General features: G+C 49.9%; 1 pseudogene; it reads left to right on the plus strand.

Annotated features, from left to right (window-relative positions):
• Positions 1-11,902: 11,902 nt before the first annotated feature.
• On the plus strand, positions 11,903-15,380 carry LOC149204745 (uncharacterized; annotated as a pseudogene).
• Positions 15,381-21,196: the final 5,816 nt, after the last annotated feature.

A 21,196-nucleotide genomic window follows, 5' to 3' on the forward strand; every position in this document is an offset into this window, starting at 1 on the left:
GAAGTTTCTTGAGGAACCCTCATGCAAAAATATTCATGAAGGCTTGGGAAGAAACTTTGGAGTTAGCACGGTTGCGCTTGCACAATGCTGCAAGAAGAATGAAGAAGTATGCTGACCGTGGGAGGAGGGAAGCACACTTTAGTGAAGGAGACATGGTATTCCTCAGAATTACCGGGGAGCAGTTTCAGCCAGCCAAGGGAACGACGGGCAAACTAACACGGAAATATGAGGGACCATTCCAAGTAAAAAAGAGAGTGGGCGAAGTGGTTTACGAGCTAGAACTCCCACGACACATGAACATGAAGCACCCAGTCTTTCACATGAGCCAGTTGAAAAGATGTCGACTTGATTCAGACCATCCGGAGAGGGTTGAGCTGACAAGAGGACCAGCTGGGATTGTGGACAGACCAGGACTCGAATTGGAAAAAATTGTGAATCTGAGGACTACTGGTGTTGGTTGCCACCGACGATGGGAATTTCTTTGTAGATGGAAGGATGCCCTGGAAAAAGAAAGCTGGGAGACAGAAGATTCACTTTGGAGATGGAAGGATAAGATCGCAAGATATGACAGAAGATTAAGGAGGAAAGCAGGAATTGTCGGGACGACAATGACTTCGGGTGGGGGAGAATGTGGCGACCTGTGGCCTCGCCCAGGCGCGCGCCCTGCCATCACATATGGAGCGCGTAGTTATGAACCTACGGGGGCATATTCATGTGTGATGGGGGTTGGGCAGAAGTTTTATAGTGGGCGAACCGGTGGGCGTCCCCGCCGTGCAACGGGTGACCGAAACAGAACAACGGGCGGAGGTCGTGTGGCGGGCGAACCGGGTAGGCGCCCCGCCGTGCGGCAGGAAAACACACACACGGGCGGATGTTGGATAGCGGGCGAGCCGGGTAGGCGCCCCGCTGTGCGACGGACGGGCGAACACAAAACAGCAAACCGAAAGTTAGTGTAGCGGGCGAGCCGGGTGGGCGTCCCCGCCACACGACGGAAGAACGCGGAACGACGAACAGGTGAACGTGCAGCAGCGGGCGACAACAGCGTGCAGAGATGCGACGATGGGACGAGCCAGCATAACGTGAGGTGCGCGTTCATAGACTTAGCAAAACAGTGCGAAGAGGAGACCAAAGTTTATAAGGGCGTGGGTCACCCTTGCCTTAAGGCAAGGGTCGACTTGCCCATAAGAATAATTTGGGGCTTCAAAGCATACATTCGGGGGTCGGCTTGGACAGCGACACCCCTTCAACGAATGAGCTGGGAAGTGTATAAATAAACAACGCTGAGGTTCATTTGGAGGCATCAACTCGATCGGTCTCCATTGGTCATACACATAAGAACAGTGCGTAGTTCGGTTGAGGGGATAACAGATGAGCCCGCGGGCCGGGCGAAGACAGTAGGGTCGAAAACAGTTCCAGCGGCGAGCTCGGGTTTCAGATAAGTGGTTATAGCGCAGACTTGGGTAAACGGTGCCTCGGTGCTGCGGGAGTCTTGGCGGACCGTCGTGCAGGGGTGCACGGGCGGTCGCCCTCCCTACGCTCCTTTGTATCCCGACTTACACAGCGGTCTCGGCATAAACGCAGTCCTGAGTTACGGTGTGGAAGAAGATCCCGACGGACTGTCGTGTGGGCACACACGGACGGTCGTCCCTTATAACATATATTGTATCTTGACAAATAGGCAGACCGTCGTACGAGGGCGCACGGGCGGTCGCCCTTCATTGTATTTGTGTATCGAAATTTCAAGAGGGGTCCGGCGGACCGCCGTGCGGGTGTGCACGGGCGGTCGCCCACCCGGTTGTAAAGAAATTCTGATATGAATAAAAGAGAGTTATTATCATGTTATGATGTTGATTCTTATAATGTAATTAATGTCGTCGGTTTTGTTATTACATTATTATGAATTGTTTACATATGTTAATATTGTAAAGTTATAATGCTCAAAGTCTGAAGGCATAGTTCGTACGGCTTAACATCTTGGTTGCCTAGGCGGTGCCGCACCCGCCCAACAAAAAAAAAAAAGAAGTTGGTGGCGTGACAGGTGGTATCAGAGCAAAGGTTGCTCATGACAACTGATAAAACCATGGAGAAAGCATGGATGAACCGCTTGGGATTCGTGGACTTGGTGATACGGGGCAAAACCATTCAAGCCCTGGTGGACACAGGGGTTAGCAAAAGAGGTTGGGCTGACAATTACCCCATCAAATATGGAGGCCAAGGTGGTGAACTCTAGAGCTAAGGTGGCAGGTTTGGTACACGATGTACCTGTACAGATAAAGGAATGGAAGGGTCAATTGGACTTCACAGTGATGGAGATGAACGACTTCGACATGATACTGGGGCAGGATTTCTTGAAAGGGAACAAGGCTATTGTTGTTCCTTTCTATGATGAGGTAGTGCTAATTGGTCAATCACAGATTTGGACCTTGCCCACTCATGGGCAAAGGAAGGAAGTCAAGGTGCAACACGTTTCGGCACTAAGCTTTGAGAAGGCCATGAAGGACTCAAATATGGAGACATATGTGGTAATGTTCAAAGATGTTGAAGAGGGCGAGGTAGACACATCTGTTCCAACCGAAATATCTGAAGTACTTACCCAGTATGTAGATTTGATGCCTGATGAGCTTCCAAAGAAGCTTCCACCAAGGCGGACTGTGGACCACAGCATTGAGCTTGAACCAGGGAGGCAACCCCCGGCCAAGGCACCTTATCGGTTGTCAGGACCTGAATTGGAGGAATTGAAGCGCCAGTTAAAGGAGTTAACTGAAGCAGGTTTCATCAGACCTTCAAGGTCCCCCTATGGAGCCCTGGTACTGTTCCAATGAAAGAAGGACTCAAACGAGCTGCGGATGTGCTGCGATTACCGTGCATTGAACAAGCAAACGGTAAGGAACAAGTATCCGTTACCATTAGCTGCTAACTGCTTCGACAAGCTTGCGAAAGCTCGGGTGTTTTCCAAGCTGGACTTGAGGCATGGATACTATCAAGTGCAAATAGCGGAAGGAGATGAAAAGAAGACCGCAATAGTAACAAGGTATGGTAGTTTTGAATTCCTTGTTATGCCGTTTGGGTTGTGTAATGCTCCTGCTACATTTTGCACTTTGATGAATGATGTCCTACGACCATACTTGGACTCGTTCGTGGTGGTATACCTGGACGATATAGTAGTATTCAGTGACAACATGGAAGATCACAAAAAACACTTGGCAATGGTGTTTGAGGCACTGAGAACAAATCAGTTGTTCTTGAAAAAGTCCAAGTGTGTGTTCGCCCAGGCAGAGATCCCGTTCCTTGGACATATTGTTGGCCAAGGATGTATCCGGATGGAGCCAAGCCGAGTGAAAGCAATTGAGGACTGGGTTGAACCAAAGAATGTCCATGAAATGAGGGTGTTCTTGGGAATGACCAACTACCAACGAAAGTTCGTAGAGGGGTACTCCAAGGTAACGTCGGCACTGACAGACCTACTAAAGAAGGACAAGAGGTGGGATTGGATGAACAAATGCCAGGAAGCATTTGACAGTTTAAAAAAGAAGATGGTCACAGCACCGGTACTAAAGCTACCTGACTTCGAGAGGCCATTTGAGGTACACACTGATGCTTCAGATTTTGCTATAGGAGGAGTTCTCATGCAGGATGGGCACCCAGTGGCGTACGAGAGTCAGAAGTTGTAGAATAGAGAGCAGAGGTATCCGGTCCATGAGAAAGAGATGACTGCTATCATCCACTGCCTTCAAGTGTGGAGGCACTACCTGATTGGAAAACCATTTGTTGTCAAGACAGACAACGTTGCAGCGAGTTACTTTGCATCACAACCGAAGCTTTCACCAAAACAAGCTCGGTGGCAAGATTTCTTGGCAGAATTCGACATGACTATTGAGTATAGACCGGGGAAACACAATGTGGTGGCAGATGCCCTTAGCAGGAAGGGACAGCTGGCCGCATTAGAGGAAGAGGACAGGGCCGCTAGGAGTAGAATTCGAATCCAGATGTCAGAAGAGATGCAAAACAAGATCAAGGAGAGCATTGGGACCGACACTTTGGCACAAAATATAGTGGAGCAGGTAAAGGAAGGGAAGACACGGAGGTTCTTCCTACCAGATGGGTTCTTGTTCTTTGGGAACCGACTCTATGTTCCAAAATCATTAGGACTCAGGAGACACCTTCTGAAGGAATGCCACGATTCTCCGTGGGCTGGACATCCAGGAAAACGTCGTTCCTTGTCATTATTGGAGAGGGGTTTCTTCTGGGAGAAGATGAGAGAGGATATGGAGGAGTATGTGCACACATGCATCATTTGTCAGCAGGACAAATCAGATAACCAGAGATCAGGAGGACTATTGCAACACTTGCCGATTCCAGAGAGACAATGGATGAGTGTCTTGATGGACTTCATCACTCAGTTACCACAGGCCCAAGGGTATAATGGAATTATGGTTGTGGTTGACCGTTTTTCCAAGTATGCCGTCTTTGTTCCTACAAAGATACCCTGTGGAGCTGAACGAACAGTAGGGTTATTCTTCAAGAACGTGGTAAAGTATTGGGGAATGCCTTTGAGTATTGTGTCAGACAGAGACCCGCGGTTTACAGGGAGATTTTGGACGACATTGTTCAAGCTAGTTGGGACAGAACTGTTGATGAGTTCGAGCTACCATCCCCAGACAGATGGGCAGATCGAGAGGATCAACGCGTTGCTGGAGGACTACTTGCGACACTATGTGACATCCGATCAAAAGAATTGGCCTGAACTCTTGTATATTGCTCAATTTAGTTACAATATCTAGAAGAGTTCTGCGATGGGGTACAACCCATTCGAGCTAGTGAATGGACAGATGCCGGTCACACCGCACACCGTAGTGACAGGGAGTTTCTTGAGGAACTGTCATGCAAAAAGATTCATGAAGGCTTGGGAAGAAACTTTGGAGTTAGCACGGTTGCGCTTGCACAATGCTGCAAGAAGAATGAAGAAGTATGCTGATCGTGGGAGGAGGGAAGCTCACTTTAGTGAAGGAGACATGGTATTCCTCATAATTATCGGGGAGCAGTTTCAGCCAGCCAAGGGAACGACGGGCAAACTAACACGGAAATATGAGGGACCATTCCAAGTAAAAAAGAGAGTGGGCGAAGTGGTTTACGAGCTAGAACTCCCACAACACATGAACATGAAGCACCCAGTCTTTCACGTGAGCCAGTTGAAAAGATGTCGACTTGATTCAGACCATCCGGAGAGGGTTGAGCCGACAAGAGGACCAGCTGGAATTGTGGACAGACCAGGACTCGAATTGGAAAAAATTGTGAATCTCAGGACTACTGGTGTTGGTTGCCACCGACGACGGGAATTTCTTTGCAGATGGAAGGATGCCCCGGAAGAAGAAAGCTGGGAGACAGAAGATTCACTTTGGACATGGAAGGATAAGATCGTAAGATATGCCAGAAGATTAAGGAGGAAAGCAGGAATTGTCAGGACGACAATGACTTTGGGTGGGGGAGAATGTGGCGACCTGCGGCCTCGCCCAGGCGCGCGCCCCGCCTCCTTGCAAAAATAGACTAAGTGTTAAAACTGCCATCACATATGGAGCGCGTAGTTATGAACGTGTGGGGGCATATTCATGTGTGATGGGGGTTGGGCAGAAGTTTTATAGCGGGCGAACCGCTGGGCGTCCCCGCCGTGCAACGGGTGACCGAAACAGAACAACGGGCGGAGGTCGTTTGGCGGGCGAGCTAGGTAGGCGCCCCGCCGTGCGGCAGGCAAACACACACGCGGGCGGATGTTGGATAGCGGGCGAGCCGGGTAGGCGCCCCGCTGTGCGATGGACGAGCGAACACAAAACAGCAAACCGAATGTTAGTGTTGCGGGCGAGCCGCGTGGGCGTCCCCACCATACGACGGAAGAACGCGGAATGACGAACAGGTGAACGTGCAGCAGCGGGCGGCAACAGCGTACAAAGATGCGACGATGGGACGAGCCAGCATAACGTGAGGTGCGCGTTCATACTTAGCAAAACAGTGCGAAGAGGAGACCGAATTTTATAAGGGCGTGGGTCACCCTTGCATTAAGGTAAGGGCCGACCTGCCCATAAGAATAATTCGGGGCTTCAATGCATACATTCGGGGGTCGGCTTGGACAGCGACACCCCTTCAACGAATGAGCTAGGAAGCGTATAAATAAACAACGTTGAGGTTCATTTGGAGGCATCAACTCGATCAGTCTCCATTGGTCATACACATAAGAACAGTGCGCAGTTCGGTTGAGGGGATAACAGATGAGCCCGCGGGCCGGGCGAAGACAGTACGGTCGAAAACAGTTCCAGCGGTGAGCTCGGGTTTCAGATAAGTGGTTATAGCACAGACTTGGGTAAACGGTGCCTTGGTGCTGCGGGAGTCTTGGTAGACCGTCGTGCAGGGGTGCACGGGCGGTCGCCCTCCCTACGCTCCTTTGTATCCCGACTTACACAACGGTCTCGGCATAAACGCAGTCCCGCGTTACGGTGTGGAAGAAGATCCCGACGGACTGTCGTGTGGGCACACATGGACGGTTGTCCCTCATAACATATATTGTATCTTGACAAATAGGCGGACCGCCATGCGAGGGCGCACGGGCGGTCGCCCTTCATTGTATTTGTGTAATCGAAATTTCAAGAGGGGTCCGGCGGACCGCCGTGTGGGTGTGCACGGGCGGTCGCCCACCCGGTTGTAAAGAAATTCTGATATGAATAAAAGAGAGTTATTATCATGTTATGATGTTGATTCTTATAATGTAATTAATGTCGTCGGTTTTGTTATTGCATTATTATGAATTGTTTACATATGTTAATATTGTAAAGTTATAATGCTCAAAGTCTGAAGGCATTGTTCGTAAGGCTTAACATCTTACTTGCCTAGGCGGTGCCGCACCCGCCCAACAAAAAAAAAGAAGAAGTTGGGGGCGTGACAGGTGGTATCAGAGCAAAGGTTGCTCATGACAACTGATAAAACCATGGAGAAAGCATGGATGAACCGCTTGGGATTCGTGAACTTGGTGATACGGGGCAAAACCATTCAAGCCCTGGTGGACACAGGGGCCACGCATAATTTTATGACGACACGGTTAGCAAAAGAGGTTGGGCTGACAATTACCCCATCAAATATGGAGGTCAAGGTGGTGAACTTTAGAGCTAAGGTGGCAGGTTTGGTACACGATGTACTTGTACAGATAAAGGAATGGAAGGGTCGGTTGGACTTCGCAGTGATGGAGATGAACGACTTCGACGTGATACTGGGGCAGGATTTCTTGAAAGGGAACAAGGCTATTGTTGTTCCTTTCTGTGATGAGGTAGTGCTAATTGGTCAATCACAGATTTGGACCTTGCCCACTCATGGGCAAAGGAAGGAAGTCAAGGTGCAACACGTTTCGGCACTAAGCTTTGAGAAGGCCATGAAGGACTCAAATATGGAGACATATGTGGTAATGTTCAAAGATGTTGAAGAGGGCGGGGTAGACACATCTGTTCCACCCGAAATATCTGAAGTACTTACCTAGTATGCAGATTTGATGCCTGATGAGCTTCCAATGAAGCTTCCACCAAGGCGGACGGTGGACCACATCATTGAGCTTGAACCAGGGAGGCAACCCCCGGCCAAGGCACCTTATTGGTTGTCAGGACCTGAATTGGAGGAATTGAAGCGCCAGTTAAAGGAGTTAACTGAAGCAGGTTTCATCAGACCTTCAAGGTCCCCCTATGGAGCCCCGGTACTGTTCCAACGAAAGAAGGACTCAAACGAGTTGCGGATGTGCTGCGATTACCGTGCATTGAACAAGCAAATGGTAAGGAACAGGTATCCGTTACCATTAGCTGCTGACTTCTTCGACAAGCTTGCGAAAGCTTGGGTGTTTTCCAAGCTGGACTTGAGGCATGGATACTATCAAGTGCGAATAGCGGAAGGAGACGAAAAGAAGACCGCAATAGTAACAAGGTATGGTAGTTTTGAATTCCTTGTTATGTCGTTTGGGTTGTGTAATGCTCCTGCTACGTTTTGCACTTTGATGAATGATGTCCTACGACCATACTTGGACTCATTCGTGGTGGTATACCTGGACGATATAGTAGTATTCAGTGACAACATGGAAGATCACAAAAAACACTTGGCAATGGTGTTTGAGGCACTGAGAACAAATCAGTTGTTCTTGAAAAAGTCCAAGTGTGTGTTCGCCTAGGCAGAGATCCCGTTCCTTGGACATATTGTTGGCCAAGGATTTATCCGGATGGAGCCAAGCCGAGTGAAGGCAATTGAGGACTGGGTTGAACCAAAGAATGTCCATGAAATGAGGGTGTTCTTGGGAATGACCAACTACCAACGAAAGTTCGTAGAGGGGTACTCCAAGGTAACATCGGCACTGACAGACCTACTAAAGAAGGACAAGAGGTGGGATTGGACGAACAAATGCCAGGAAGCATTTGACAGTTTAAAAAAGAAGATGGTCACAACACCGGTACTAAAGCTACCTGACTTCGAGAGGCCATTTGAGGTACACACTGATGCTTCAGATTTTGCTATAGTAGGAGTTCTCATGCAGGATGGGCACCCAGTGGAGTACGAGAGTCGGAAGTTGTAGGATAGAGTGCAGAGGTATCCGGTCCATGAGAAAGAGATGACTGCTATCATCCACTGCCTTCAAGTGTGGAGGCACTACCTGATCGGAAAACCATTTGTTGTCAAGACAGACAACGTTGCAGCGAGTTACTTTGCATCACAACCGAAGCTTTCAGCAAAACAAGCTCGGTGGCAAGATTTCTTGGCAGAATTCGACATGACTATCGAGTATAGACCGGGGAAACACAATGTGGTGGCAGATGCCCTTAGCAGGAAGGGACAGCTGGCCGCATTAGAGGAAGAGGACCGGGCCGCTATGAGTAGAAGTCGAATCTAGATGTCAGAAGAGATGCAGAACAAGATCAAGGAGAGCATTGGGACCGACACTTTGGCACAAAATATAGTGGAGCAGGTAAAGGAAGGGAAGACACGGAGGTTCTTCCTACGAGATGGGTTCTTGTTCTTTGGGAACCGACTCTATGTTCCAAAATCATCAGGACTCGGGAGACACCTTCTGAACGAATGCCACGATTCTCCGTGGGCTGGACACAAGGACAACGTCGTTCCTTGTCATTATTGGAGAGGGGTTTCTTCTGGGAGAAGATGAGAGAGGATATGGAGGAGTATGTGCACACATGCATCATTTGTCAGCAGGACAAATCAGATAACCAGAGATCAGGAGGACTATTGCAACCCTTTTCGATTCCAGAGAGACCATGGATGAGTGTCTTGATGGACTTCATCACTCAGTTACCACAGGCCCAAGGGTATAATGGAATTATGGTTGTGGTTGACCGTTTTTCCAAGTATGCTGTCTTTGTTCCTACAAAGATACCCTATGGAGCTGAACGAACAGCAGGGTTATTCTTCAAGAACGTGGTAAAGTATTGGGGAATGCCTTTGAGTATTGTGTCAGACAGAGACCCGCGGTTTACAGGGAGATTTTGGACGACATTGTTCAAGCTAGTCGGGACAGAACTGTTGATGAGTTTGAGCTACCATACCCAGACAGATGGGAAGACCGAGAGGATCAACGCATTGCTGGAGGACTACTTGCGACACTATGTGACAGCCGATCAAAAGAATTGGCCTGAACTCTTGGATATTGCTCAATTTAGTTACAATATCCAGAAGAGTTCTGCGACGGGGTACAGCCCATTCGAGCTAGTGAATGGACAGATGCCGGTCACACCGCACACCGTAGTGACAGGGAGTTTCGTGAGGAACCCTCATGCAAAAGGATTCATGAAGGCTTGGGAAGAAACTTTGGAGTTAGCACGGTTGCGCTTGCACAATGCTGCAAGAAGAATGAAGAAGTATGCTGACCGTGGGAGGAGGGAAGCACACTTTAGTGAAGGAGACATGGTATTCCTCATAATTACCGGGGAGCAGTTTCAGCCAGCCAAGGGAACGACGGGCAAACTAACACGGAAATATGAGGGACCATTCCAAGTAAAAAAGAGAGTGGGCGAAGTGGTTTACGAGCTAGAACTCCCACGACACATGAACATGAAGCACCCAGTCTTTCACGTGAGCCAGTTGAAAAGATGTCGACTTGATTCAGACCATCCGGAGAGGGTTGAGCCGACAAGAGGACCAGCTGGGATTGTGGACAGACCAAGACTCGAATTGGAAAAAATTGTGAATCTCAGGACTACTGGTGTTGGTTGCCACCGACGACGGGAATTTCTTTGCAGATGGAAGGATGCCCCGGAAGAAGAAAGCTGGGAGACAGAAGATTCACTTTGGAGATGGAAGGATAAGATCGCAAGATATGACAGAAGATTAAGGAGGAAAGCAGGAATTGTCGGGACGACAATGACTTCGGGTGGGGGAGAATGTGGCGACCTGCGGCCTCGCCCGGGCGCGCGCCCCGCCTCCTTGCAAAAATAGACTAAGTGTTAAAACCGCCATCACATATGGAGCGCGTAGTTATGAACGTGCGAGGGCATATTCATGTGTGATGGGGGTTGGGCAGAAGTTTTATATTGGGCGAACCGGTGGGCGTCCCCACCGTGCAACGGGTGACCGAAACAGAACAACGGGCAGAGGTCGTGTGGCGGGCGAGCCGGGTAGGCGCCCCGCCGTGCGGCAGGCAAACACACACGCGGGCGGATGTTGGATAGCGGGCGAGCCGGGTAGGCGCCCCACTGTGCAACGGACGGGCGAACACAAAACAACAAACCGAAAGTTAGTGTAGCGGGCGAGCCGGGTGGGCCTCTCCGCCATACGACGGAAGAACGCGGAACGACGAAGAGGTGAACGTGCAACAACGGGCGGCAACAGCGTGCAGAGATGCGACGATGGGACGAGCCAGCATAACGTGAGGTGCGCGTTCATACTTAGCAAAACAGTGCGAAGAGGAGACCGAAGTTTATAAGGGCGTGGGTCACCCTTGCCTTAAGGCAAGGGCCGACCTGCCCATAAGAATAATTCGTGGCTTCAATGCATACATTCAGGGGTCGGCTTGGACAGCGACACCCCTTCAATGAATGAGCTGGGAAGCGTATAAATAAACAACGCTGAGGTTCATTTGGAGGCATCAACTCGATCAGTCTCCATTGGTCATACACATAAGAACAGTGCGCAGTTCGGTTGAGGGGATAACAGATGAACCCGCGGGCCGGGCGAAGACAGTAGGGTCGAAAACAGTTCCAACGGCGAGCTCGGGTTTCAGATAAGTGGTTATAGCGCAGACTTGGGTAAACGGTGCCTCGGTGCTACGGGAGTCTTGGCGGACCGTCGTGCAGGGGTGCATGGGCGGTCACCCTCCCTACGCTCCTTTGTATCCCGACTTACACAGCGGTCTCGGCATAAACGCAGTCCCGGGTTACGGTGTGGAAGAAGATCCCGACGGACTGTCGTGTGGGCACACACGGATGGTCGTCCTTCATAACATATATTGTATCTTGAAAAATAGGCGGACCGTCGTGCGAGGGCGCTCGGGCGGTCGCCCTTCATTGTATTTGTGTAATCGAAATTTCAAGAGGGGTCCGGCGGACCGCCGTGCGGGTGTGCACGGGCAGTCGCCCACCCGGTTGTAAAGAAATTCTGATATGAATAAAAGAGAGTTATTATCATGTTATGATGTTGATTCTTATAATGTAATTAATGTCGTCGGTTTTGTTATTGCATTATTATGAATTGTTTACATATGTTAATATTGTAAAGTTATAATGCTCAAAGTCTGAAGGCATAGTTCGTAAGGCTTAACATCTTGGTTGCCTAGGCAGTGCCCCACCCGCCCAACAAAAAAAAGGAAGAAGTTGGGGGTGTGACAGGTGGTATCAGAGCAAAGGTTGCTCATGACAACTGATAAAACCATGGAGAAAGCATGGATGAACTGCTTGGGATTCGTGGACTTGGTGATACGGGGCAAAACCATTCAAGCCCTGGTGGACACAGGGGCCACCCACAATTTTATGACGACACGGTTAGCAAAAGAGGTTGGGCTGACAATTACCCCATCAAATATGGAGGTCAAGGCGGTGAACTCTTGAGCTAAGGTGGCAGGTTTGGTACACGATGTACCTGTACAGATAAAGGAATGGAAGGGTCAGTTGGACTTCACAGTGATGGAGATGAACGACTTCGACATGATACTGGGGCAGGATTTCTTGAAAGGGAACAAGGCTATTGTTGTTCCTTTCTGTGATGAGGTAGTGCTAATTGGTCAATCACAGATTTGGACCTTGCCCACTCATGGGCAAAGGAAGGAAGTCAAGGTGCAACACGTTTCGGCACTAAGCTTTGAGAAGGCCATGAAGGACTCAAATATGGAGACATATGCGGTAATGTTCAAAGATGTTGAAGAGGGCGGGGCAGACACATCTGTTCCACCCGAAATATCTGAAGTACTTACCCAGTATGCAGATTTGATGCCTGATGAACTTCCAAAGAAGTTTCCACCAAGGCGGACGGTGGACCACACCATTGAGCTTGAACCAGGGAAGCAACCCCCGGCCAAGGCACCTTATCGGTTGTCAGGACCTGAATTGGAGGAATTGAAGCGCCAGTTAAAGGAGTTAACTGAAGCAGGTTTCATCAGACCTTCAAGGTCCCCCTATGGAGCCCCGGTACTGTTCCAACGAAAGAAGGACTCAAACGAGCTGCGGATGTGCTGCGATTACCGTGCATTGAACAAGCAAACGGTAAGGAACAGGTATCCGTTACCATTAGCTGCTGACTATTTCGACAAGCTTGCGAAAGCTCGGGTGTTTTCCAAGCTGGACTTGAGGCATGGATACTATCAAGTGCGAATAGCGGAAGGAGACGAAAAGAAGACCGCAATAGTAACAAGGTATGGTAGTTTTGAATTCCTTGTTATGCCGTTTGGGTTGTGTAATGCTCCTGCTACATTTTGCACTTTGATGAATGATGTCCTACTACCATACTTGGACTCGTTCGTGGTGGTATACCTGGATGATATAGTAGTATTCAGTGAGAACATGGAAGATCACAAAAAACACTTGGCAATGGTGTTTGAGGCACTGAGAACAAATCAGTTGTTCTTGAAAAAGTCCAAGTGTGTGTTCGCCCAGGCAGAGATCCCGTTCCTTGGACATATTGTTGGCCAAGGATGTATCCGGATGGAGCCAAGCCGAGTGAAGGCAATTAAGGACTGGGTTGAACCAAAGAATTTCCATGAAATGAGGGTGTTCTTGGGAATGACCAACTACCAACGAAAGTTTGTAGAGGGGTACTCCAAGGTAACATCGGCACTGACAGACCTACTAAAGAAGGACAAGAGGTGGGATTGGACGAACAAATGCCAGGAAGCATTTGACAGTTTAGAAAAGAAGATGGTCACAGCACCGGTACTAAAGCTACCTGACTTCGAGAGGCCATTTGAGGTACACACTGATGCTTCAGATTTTGCTATAGGAGGAGTTCTCATGCAGGATGGGCACCCAGTGGCGTACGAGAGTCGGAAGTTGTAGGATAGAGAGCAGAGGTATCCGGTCCATGAGAAAGAGATGACTGCTATCATCCACTGCCTTCAAGTGTGGAGGCACTACCTGATCGGAAAACCATTTGTTGTCAAGACAGACAACATTGCAGCGAGTTACTTTGCATCACAACCGAAGCTTTCAGCAAAACAAGCTCGGTGGCAAGATTTCTTGGCAGAATTCGACATGACTATCGAGTATAGACCGGGGAAACACAATGTGGTGGCAGATACCCTTAGCAGGAAGGGACAGCTGGCCGCATTAGAAGAAGAGGACCGGGCCGCTATGAGTAGAATTCGTATCCAGATGTCAGAAGAGATGCAGAACAAGATCAAGGAGAGCATTGGGACCGACACTTTGGCACAAAATATAGTGGAGCAGGTAAAGGAAGGGAAGACACGGAGGTTCTTCCTACGAGATGGGTTCTTGTTCTTTGGGAACTGACTCTATGTTCCAAAATCATCAGGACTCAGGAGACACCTTCTGAAGAAATGCCACGATTCTCCGTGGGCTGGACACCCAGGACAATGTCGTTCCTTGTCATAATTGGAGAGGGGTTTCTTCTGGGAGAAGATGAGAGAGGATATGGAGGAGTATGTGCACACATGCATCATTTGTCAGCAGGACAAATCAGATAACCAGAGATCAGGAGGACTATTGCAACCCTTGCCGATTCCAGAGAGACCATGGATGAGTGTCTTGATGGACTTCATCACTCAGTTACCACAGGCCCAAGGGTATAATGGAATTATGGTTGTGGTTGACCATTTTTCCAAGTATGCCATCTTTGTTGCTACAAAGATACCCTGTGGAGCTGAACGAACAGTAGGGTTATTCTTCAAGAACGTGGTAAAGTATTGGGGAATGCCTTTGAGTATTGTGTCAGACAGAGACCCGCGGTTTATAGGGAGATTTTGGACGACATTGTTCAAGCTAGTCGGGACAGAACTGTTGATGAGTTCGAGCTACCATCCCCAGACAGATGGGCAGACCGAGAGGATCAACGCGTTGCTGGAGGACTACTTGCGACACTATGTGACAGCCGATCAAAAGAATTGGCCTAAACTCTTGGATATTGCTCAATTTAGTTACAATATCCAGAAGAGTTCTGCGACGGGGTACAACCCATTCGAGCTAGCGAATGGACAGATGCCAGTCACACCGCACACCGTAGTGACAGGGAGTTTCTTGAGGAACCCTCATGCAAAAAGATTCATGAAGGCTTGGGAAGAAACTTTGGAGTTAGCACGGTTGCGCTTGCACAATGCTGCAAGAAGAATGAAGAAGTATGCTGACCGTGGGAGGAGGGAAGCACACTTTAGTGAAGGAGACATGGTATTCCTCATAATTACCGGGGAGCAGTTTCAGCCAGCCAAGGGAACGACGGGCAAACTAACACGGAAATATGAGGGACCATTCCAAGTAAAAAAGAGAGTGGGCGAAGTGGTTTACGAGCTAGTACTCCCACGACACATGAACATGAAGCACCCAGTCTTTCACGTGAGCCAGTTGAAAAGATGTCGACTTGATTCAGACCATCCGGAGAGGGTTGAGCCGACAAGAGGACCAGCTGGGATTGTGGACAGACCAGGACTCGAATTGGAAAAAATTGTGAATCTGAGGACTACTGGTGTTGGTTGCCACCGACGACGGGAATTTCTTTGCAGATGGAAGGATGCCCCGAAAGAAGAAAGCTGGGAGATAGAAGATTCACTTTGGAGATGGAAGGATAAGATCGCAAGATATGACAGAAGATTAAGGAGGAAAGCAGGAATTGTCGGGATGACAATGACTTCGGGTGGGGGAGAATGTGGCGACCTGCGGCCTCGCCCAGGCGCGCGCCCCACCTCATTGCAAAAATAGACTAAGTGTTAAAACCGCCATCACATATGGAGCGCGTAGTTATGAACATGCGGGGGCATATTCATGTGTGATGGGGGTTGGGCAGAAGTTTTATAGTGGGCGAACCGGTGGGCGTCCCCGCCGTGCAACGGGTGACCGAAACAGAACAACGGGCGGAGGTCGTGTGGCGGGCGAGCCGGGTAGGCGCCCCGCCGTGCGGCAGGGAAACACACACGTGGGCGGACGTTGGATAGCGGGCGAGCCGGGTAGGCGCCCCGCTGTGCAACGGACGGGCGAACACAAAACAACAAACCGAAAGTTAGTGTAGCGGGCGAGCCGGGTGGGCGTCCCTACCATACGACGGAAGAACGCGGAACGACGAACAGGTGAACGTGCAGTAGCGGGCAGCAACAGCGTGGAGAGATGCGACGATGGGATGAGCCAGCATAACGTGAGGTGCGCGTTCATACTTAGCAAAACAGTGCGAAGAGGAGACCGATGTTTATAAGGCCGTGGGTCACCCTTGCCTTAAGGCAAGGGCGGACCTGCCCATAAGAATAATTCGGGGCTTCAATATATACATTCGAGGGTCGGCTTGGACAGCGACACCCCTTCAATGAATGAGCTGGGAAGCGTATAAATAAACAACGCTGAGGTTCATTTGGAGGCATCAACTCGATCGGTCTCCATTGGTCATACACATAAGAACAGTGCGCAGTTCGGTTGAGGGGATAACAGATGAGCCTGCGGGCCGGGCGAAGACAGTAGGGTCGAAAACAGTTCCAGCGGCGAGCTCGGGTTTCAGATAAGTGGTTATAGCAGAGACTTGGGCAAACGGTGCCTCGGTGCTGCGGGAGTCTTGGTGGACCGTCGTGCAGGGGTGCACGGGCGGTCGCCCTCCCTATGCTCCTTTGTATCCCGACTTACACAGCGGTCTCGGCATAAACGCAGTCCCGGTTTACGGTGTGGAAGAAGATCCCGACGGACTGTCGTGTGGGCACACACGGACGGTCGTCCCTCATAACATATATTGTATCTTGACAAATAGGCGGACCGCCGTGCGAGGGCGCACGGGCAGTCACCCTTCATTGTATTTGTGTAATCAAAATTTCAAGAGGGGTCCGACGGACCGTCGTGCGGGTGTGCACGGGCGGTCGCCCACCCGGTTGTAAAGAAATTCTGATATGAATAAAAGAGAGTTATTATCATGTTATGATGTTGATTCTTATAATGTAATTAATGTCATCGGTTTGTTTATTGCATTATTATGAATTGTTTACATATGTTAATATTGTAAAGTTATAATGCTCAAAGTCTGAAGGCGTAGTTCGTAAGGCTTAACATCTTGGTTGCCTAGGCGGTGCCGCACCCGCCCAACAAAAAAGAAGAAGAAGTTGGGGGCGTGACAGGCTTACCCGCCCGGGCGCCCTCGCCCGCCCGCCCTCCAGACGCCCTCGCCCGCCCGCCCGACACCCTCACCCGGCTCACCTGCCTGAGCGCCCTTGCCCGCCCGGGTGGGCAGGCGGGTGAGGGCGATTCCGGGAATCGTCGGGGCGCCCTCACCCGCCCGCCCGCCCGGCGCCCTCGCCCGGCCGGTGCCCTCACCCGCCTCACCCGCCCGGGCACCCTCGCCCGCCCGCCCGCCCGACGCCCTCACCCGCCCACCCGGCACCCTCGCCCGCCTCACCCGCCTAGGCGCCCTTGCCCGCCCGGCGCCCTCACCTACCTCACCTGCCCTGGCACCCTCGCCCGCCCACCCGCCCAGGCGCCCTCACCCGCTAGCCCGGGCGATTCCCAGAATCGCCCTGCCGCCTGCCGGGAGGGGGCGCGGGCCGCCTTGGTGGTGCAGCCGAGGCAGGCACCACCCGGGTGGCCTGCGCCCGCGCCCGACATGCGGTAGGGAGATTCTCGGAATTACCCTGCCGCCTGCCTGGAGGGGGCGCAGGCCGCCCGGGTCGCGCCGCTGCGTGGCGGAGCCAGGCGTCACCCGAGCAGGCCGCGCCCCCGCCCGGCAGGCGGCAGGGTGATTCCTGGAATCGCCCTGCCGCCTGCCGGGCGGCCCGCTCCGCCCCTCGGCAGGCGACAGGGAGATTTTGGGAATCGCCTTGCCGCCTACCAGGCGGGGGCGCGACCGAGGCAAGGTGGGTGAGGGCGCCCGGGCTGGTAGGTGGGCGCTGGGCGGGTGAGGGCACGCGGGCGTGCGGGCGGGTGAGGGCGCTCGGGCCCGGCGGGTGAGGGCCCTCGGGCCGGGCTGGTGAGCGCGCCCGTGTGGGGGGGCGGGTGAGGGCGCCGGGCGAGGGGGCGGGTGAGGGTGCCCGGGCCTGGCGGGCGGGCGGGTGAGGGCGCCCGGCCCGGGCGGGCGGGCGGGTGAAGGTGGGTGAGGGCGCCGAGGCGGGGGGGAGGGGGGGTTGAGAGGGTTGGGGCGCGGGGGGTTGTGTGGGCGCCTGGGCGGGGGGGGTTGGCAGGGCGCTCGGGTCGGGTGGGTGGGCGGGTGAGGGTGGGTGAGGGCACCAGGGCCGGGGGGCGGGTGAGGGCACCGTGACCGGGTGGGTGGTCGGTTCTGGGGGCGGGTGAGGGCGCCCGGGCTAGGGGAGGGGGGCGTTGAGAGGGTTTGGGCACGGGGGGTTGTGTGGGCGCCCAGGCGGGGAGGGTTGCAGGGCTTCCCGGCCGGCAGGGGGGGTTGGGAGGGTTGGGGGGAGCGGGGGTTGGGAGGGTTGGGGGGGGCGGGGGTTGAGAGGGCGCCCGGGCCGAGCAGGGGGAAGGGTGAGGGCGCTCGGGCGGGTGTTGGGTTGGGTTGGTAGGGATTAAAGGGGGCAGGGGTGCGGGGTGTGGGTGAAGGTAGTGAGGGTGTCGAGAGCGGGGTTAGAGGTAGGGGTCGAGTCGGTCTGTGGCGCCCACCCTAGCATGTTATGGTTGAAAACATGTTAAATTTATACTTAGGAAAGAAAAATGATATTCTACCAAAAACATTAATGTGTTTTTTTTCCTCATAAACAACTTTGTTTGACACATAAAAATTTGGTTTTATTAGCTTTTTTTAAAAATGTTGAAAATTGACCCTAAAAAAAAAATATCATTATTCCAGTATCATCACTTTCATTTTGAAGCTATATTTTGCACGAAAATTTCATAGTAAAGTTCGTAGTTACTGCCATTTTTAAAACATGTTCAAAATTAATGCCTAAAAAATAAAAACATCGTTCCAGTATACACACTTTTCGTTTTTAGCACTGTTTTTGATGTTTTTTTGGGGTTTTTTGGCCAGAGTTCCCGTTTTGATTTTATTGTTCCCGTTTCAAAGTTTACATTGTTTCCCCCTGTAAGGGTGATAACGATGATGATCATGATGCCTATCTGAATTAGAACTAGAATAATTCCTGTGTCTATCCCCTCTCCTATCTAGAGTGTCCATCTTTAATTGTGTCATCTCTATCTAACCTGTGACCACCATTTGACTGAATACCATATACTCCATTAGTTCTATCCTCCTGCTCATGGTTGATTCGAAGTATCACTGCATTTACCTCTACTAACTTTTCATGTGCCTATATGATTCTGTCATTATCTGCCTTACAACTCCTTATTTCTTCCTTTAAGCTTCTCAATGTCACTTCCAAGTTGGAATAGTTCCCAACACCACACTACTCTTCATAGCGAGAGTATTTGTAGTCAACCATCTTGCTAGCCATTTGATATTTCTTTCTACAAGGTATATCATGTTAGCTAAACCAAATCACAATAAACCAATGTACCTTATCATATATCAAGAAGATACCTTGTCTACAAGATCAAAAAATCAACATGATACATGTATAACATAATCGCGACAACATATAGAAACTTAATACACAAGCATATAACCATGCAATCGTCATTCTAGCTAGGGTCCAGTCATCAATGCCCAACCTCAATAACAACACACAGCACGACCTCATGCATGACAACCACCATCATTACGTCACTATAAACTTGACCACATGAAAACATGAACATGCATAAGCGATGCATAACCATCCACACATATGCATAAACACATATGATCCAACATGAATAAAAAATACTTGAAATCAAACCCGCAAGAATGATGCATGCAACCAAGCATACAAGAATGTGACCAACAAGTAAGATTGCAACGAAACATACTACAATGATACATGTAAGCGACATAAGGTGACATGCAACCAATCATAAACTCATAACGATGCATCCCAAAGTAAAAAAAAATCAACGCTACATGACGAAATAATTACAGCAATGATCCACATCATGCAAATGCAACAAACACAAGGAATGCAATTGTGAGAGATACACATCAAACTCACCTGCGTGCATGAACAACACATATCCCATCAAGTGCGAGGGGTGAACCATGCTCTGATACCACTCTGTAACACCCTCCTCCCACATCTTCCGAAGAAACTAGCCAGCTAGGGTAAACATGCGACGAGATGCCACTATAATATGATTTGACCTCCTAAGTCACATTAAGGAAGTGGAACCAACATAAACACACCATACATACATTCAACATTAGCTTCAGGACCCATGGGAACCAATCCAACACTTTAGGTAGATTGCCCTTGGATCCCATTGAGATTTTGGGCAGCTTAAGTCCCATTCACTCTCATGCTATAGGCATGAGAGCATAAATAAATCCAAAGTAGCTCTCATAGGCTTCCCTGCCACTGTCTAGAGACTAAATTTATTAGTTCTATGCCAGGGTCCTTGGGATTTGAGCCACTTTTTCAGGACCAGAGCCTAGGTCACTACCCAAAATCTCATGACACCTTCAGAACAGTAAAATAACTTGAAATTGGCAATAGTAAAGAAAATTCTTGAATGAAACCTTGACTGGACCCCTACTAGCCATGAAAATAATTTTGTCAAATATATCATGAATATGTAATCTACAGGTGTAAACAATAGTTCTGAGCATAGGGGTCTCATACTGAGCTGAGAATCACTAAGAACCATTGATGCCTCAATATATCAACTTCCATTCTATCCATTAGGTCATAGATACATTGATCATTCAATTACAAGAAGAAACATGGTGAAATCCATAAATAGATGTTGCCATAAAACACATACATAATCAACATAATAGAAACATAAATACTCATGAATGTATAATTATATAGACCACATATAATTCATCAAAATACTCATAGAAATACAAGGAGAAATAACCTTTCATTGATGATGCAAAATCCAAGCCCGGGATGGGACTTCCATGTTCCACCCGACCATAGAATGGTTGAGCCAAATCTCTCTTCAGTCATTCACTTGCGTGCCATATTCCAAGCATGAATGTGGGATCTCATAGAACACATCAATCAAAACTCATCCAGGGCTTTGAGAGGTCATCTACCTCAACCCATCAAACATTGATTCCACCTCATGGTCAGACATCACAAAACCATCATCATATTTGACTCCATCCAATCCTTCCAAGGCTTCCAAAACGTTTTTCCAACCAAGGCTTCCAAGACTAGTGACTCAACCCATAGCTTATACTGGGCTTCCAGAGTGTTTGTCCAACTAGGGCTTCCAAGAATAGTAACTCAACCCACCAAGTGCTTCTAGATCATTTTTCCAACCAAGGTTTCCAAGACTAGTAACTCAACCCAAGTTATTACAGGGCTTCCAGAGCGTTTTTCCAACTAGGGCTTCTAGGACTAGTAACTTAACCTAAGCTAAGGAAACATGAGAACCAACCAAAAACAAAAAATGAAAGTAAACCTACAATCACCATGGATATCTAGGAAATGGAAAGGCTAGGCAAGCCATTGTCAATCCTGGCCGTCCTCCATCCCAATGACATATGACAACTGAAA

The sequence above is a fragment of the Pinus tabuliformis genome, chromosome 1_2 (assembly GCF_031772625.1).
Source record: "Pinus tabuliformis cultivar Carrire ecotype Pingquan chromosome 1_2, CPIR1, whole genome shotgun sequence".
In the NCBI taxonomy this organism is placed as follows: Eukaryota; Viridiplantae; Streptophyta; class Pinopsida; order Pinales; family Pinaceae; genus Pinus; species Pinus tabuliformis.